Here is a 3,952-nt window from a genome sequence, read left to right as displayed (position 1 = left end):
TCTCTTGTTTTTCAAGAAACTCTCCTGTTTCTAAGTTTAGTTTGACTACAAAGCACCTAGCATGAGGGACTCCATTCTGGTTTGATCTGGTCTGCTGGGGCCTAGTATAGAGGCTCAGTCCAAAACAATGTTTTTTTGTCTCATAAATTGTTTTTAACACCTGGACCTCCAGGACTGTGGCTTGGCTCCTAGCTTCCTCCTCCCTTTACCTCCATGTCGGATTCCTCAGCCAAGGCGTGGGTTCTGGTGAGGCAGGGGAGCCTAGTGGTTAGAGTACAGACTGTGGAACCAGATGGTCTTGGTTCAAATCTCTGCCCTGGGTAACCTTGGATAAGTTACTCAATCTTTCTGTGCATATAGTAGGGCCTAGTGTGTTGCCGTTATTCATTTTTTCTTTTTCTTTTTTTTTTTTTTGAGACAGAGTCTCGCTCTGTTGCCCAGGCTGGAGTGCAGTGGCGTGCTCTCGGCTCACTGCAACCTCCGCCTCCTGGGTTCAAGAGATTCTTCTCCCTCAGCCTCCTGAGTAGCTGGGACTACAGGCACATACCACCACGCACAGCTAATTTTTTTTTTTTTTTTTTTTGTATTTTTAATAGAGTCGGGGTTTCACCATATTGGTCAGGCTGGTCTTGAACTCCTGACCTCATGATCCCAAAGAGCTGGGATTACAGGAGTAAGCCAATAAGCCCAGTCTTTTTTTTTTTTTTTAAGAGACAGGCTCTTGCTGTGTTGCCCAGGCTGGTCTTGAACTCCTGAGCTCAAACGATCTTACTGCCTTGACCTCCCAAAGTGCTGGGATTATAGGCTTGAGCCACCATGCCCAGCCCGCCATTATTCTTTACAAAACATATCCCAAATCATCTATTTCTCTTCATCCGCGTTATTCCAACACCAGTCCAAGCCACCGGCATCGGCATCACTTGCCAGGAGTTCTGCAGTAGTCTCCTTAACGGGTGTCCTGTTTCTACTCACCGCCTACTCTAACTCACTCTCATGCTGCAGCCAGGGTGAAATTTTGAAACTGAAGATTAATACCTGTTCCTCCCGTGTTTAAAATCTTCCCATGACTTCTCATCCATGGCATTTAGAATAAAGTCCCAAATCAATATACCTGGGTTACAGGAAAGTCCCTCACAATCTGGCCTTCCTCTTCACCTCATTTCCTCAGCCACTAAATTCCAGGTTCGCTGCCCTTTCTCTTCTTTAACATGCCACGCACACTCCTGCCGTGAGCCACTGTACCAGCTGTTCCCTCTGCAGAGTATTCATCCTCTAGCCGGGGCATGGCTGGATTCCTCCTGTCACTCAGCTCTCAATGGAGGCATTCCATGGCCCCAGTGTCAGGGGGTCTCTGATCACTCACTTTGTTCACACCTGTTTTCATTCTCTGCATGGCACTTACTACTCTTTTGTATTGTTTTTTTGTTTTTGTTTGTTTACAATTTGTTCTACTTTGGATTTCCTCCAAAGCAGACACTGAAACAGGTTTGGATACAGATAGTTTATTTGGATAATGTTGCCAGAAAGCAGGGAAGGTGAGACAGGAAAAGTGCAAAGTCAATGTGAGGGTGTTACTAGCGTCTCTCCTTACTCTGGAGCTTTATCCTGCCAGGACCTCTGACAAGGGTCATACAGAATGCCTCCCAGAGTTGTTCTTCTGAAGGACAGGGGCCATATCCTCTATCGCCAACTCCTGGCCCACCTTGTTGGGGGCTGCCTGTGGGCATTAATTCCTCCCTTCCAGGTTGTGCTTGCCTGAGAGCCAAACTGGTTCCAGCTACATCGCTGCATTGGAGAAGGCTTTGGCAGCCAGAGAAGAGTCAAAACTTTCCCCTATGGCTGTGGCTGAACTCAGTGGTGGCCCAAGTGGCTATGCAACAGGTATCAGTGGTGTCTGCTGCCTGCTCCGTTTCCCCCAACATCTTCCTAAGTTAAGCTCTTCCTAAGTGGAAATGTGGCTGTTTTGCTCACTGATGCTCCCAAGACCCTAGCACAGTGCCTGACACAAAGTAGCTATCACTAAATATTAGTTGAATGGACTCCTTTCATCAGTCCAAGGGTAGGCACTGCTGTTATCCTCGTTATATTCAGACGAGGAAACAAAGACTCACCCAGCTCACATAGGTGGCACAGCTGGAGTATGAGTCCAGGCAATCTGACTTTAGACTTTGAGCTTTTTTTTTTTTTAAATACAAACAATCCCATAGCATTTATTGCCATCTTGTAATAACATAAGGGTAATCAAAACAATACGAATAAATGTTCATATTGGACAAAAGACATCTAAAAACAAACTGTATCCATCTCAACAATTTCTCACTTCACTGATCGTTTCTAGTTGGAGAAACTTCGTAGCAGAGTAATATTATGTCCTTTTAGCATGATCCTACTCAGTCGTATTCATGACTTTGTTTTAGAATGAATCTCTTCTGCATCATCTAATACAAGGTTCATATACTCATCAAAACTAATGATACAGCCTTCTATCCGCATATTCACTTGCTCATAGAGCCACACCTGAATCCGCGATCTATTTTGTAAGTTTATCTGAAGATGAGATTGATGGGCTGCACCATAACCTTCTGCACTTTCTGGCCCTGGCCATGGTATGCCATGGTGGAATTTCACAAAGAGCACACCCACCCGCTGATTTCAAGCTTTTAACTCTAAGAACCTACTTTATCAGTAGCTATAGTTACTGAGGACTATGATTAGAGTTGATCATTTAATTTATATTGGCAGTGTAATCGTTTTGAATATTTATTTTAGAGATTGCCTTGCCTTTATGGCATAATGGCTTTTTTTTTTTCTTTTTTTTTTTTTTTTGGAGACAGAGTCTAGCTCTGTCGCCCAGGCTGGAATGCAGTGGTACAATCTTTGCTCACTGCAACCTTCACCTCCCGGGTCAAGCAATTGTCCTGCCTCAGCCACCCAAGTAGCTAGGGTTACAGATGCGTGCCACCATGCCTGGCTAATTTTTGTATTTTTAGTAGAGACAGGGTTTCACCATATTGGCCAGGCTGGTCTCAAACTCCTGACCTCAGGTGATCCGCCTGCCTCAGCCTCCTAAAGTGTTTGGATTACAGGCTTGTCCTACCACACCCCGCCCGGCATAATGGCTTTCATATTGTGTTAGGATATGATCAAGAGGATTAAGAAGAATGAAAAACTCTAGTATTTCAAAGGCCTTGGAAGACAGGATAAATACTTGCAACTGGCCAGGTCTGATATGGAGTAGGAAGAGGTCCTGGAGTACGTGCACACTCCACAGTTGGTACCTTGTAGCAGGAGTTGGCAAACTTTGTTGTAAAGGGCTGGATAGCAAATAGGCTTTCTAGGCCATAGAGTCTCTGTCTCAACTACTCACCTCTGCCACAGTAAAAGGAAAGCATCCACTGTGAATATATAAACAAATGGGTGGGGCTGTGTTCCAATCAAACTTTATTTCTAAAAACAGAGTCCAGGTCAGATTTGGCCCACAGCCTGTGGCTTGCTGACCTGTCTTTGAGGATGTAAGCTAGATCTTCTGACCTTTCAAGAGAAGATGAAAATCAGGATTTTTATGTTAAAAAAAAGTCCCAATTCTGAAAATACAGTGTGGGCTGCCAGTTTGCTTGCTTATGTTGCCTCAAATATGTGTATACTTTTGTTCAGTAAATAGGACATAAATATCAACAACCATAATACCCATGGCATGTGGAAAATACTGTAGTTCAAAAGAGTGACAAATTCCCCTGGAACAGGCAATAGTCACTAATGGCTTAATGGAGGAGACGGTGCTCAGCTGGGATTTAACAGTTAGGTAAAGTTTTTCCATACGAAATTTAGGATGTGGTAACATTCCCAGCAAAAGCAATAGTATTAGCAAAAATATCTGAGGAACCAGAAATATTCATTTTGCCAGGGAGCAACAAGCGATAAGATTGGACAAGCAGGAAGGGAGACCAATGAC

At 44.1% G+C, this 3,952-nt stretch overlaps 1 pseudogene; it reads right to left on the bottom strand.

Annotated features, from left to right (window-relative positions):
• Positions 1-2,334: 2,334 nt before the first annotated feature.
• Positions 2,335-2,641, bottom strand: LOC101145677 (small nuclear ribonucleoprotein E-like; annotated as a pseudogene).
• Positions 2,642-3,952: the final 1,311 nt, after the last annotated feature.

The sequence above is a fragment of the Gorilla gorilla genome, chromosome 4 (genome assembly GCF_029281585.2).
Source record: "Gorilla gorilla gorilla isolate KB3781 chromosome 4, NHGRI_mGorGor1-v2.1_pri, whole genome shotgun sequence".
Classification (NCBI taxonomy): Eukaryota; Metazoa; Chordata; class Mammalia; order Primates; family Hominidae; genus Gorilla; species Gorilla gorilla.
Note: the sequence above shows the minus strand (reverse complement) of the source record. Positions and strands in the feature narration are given on the sequence as shown.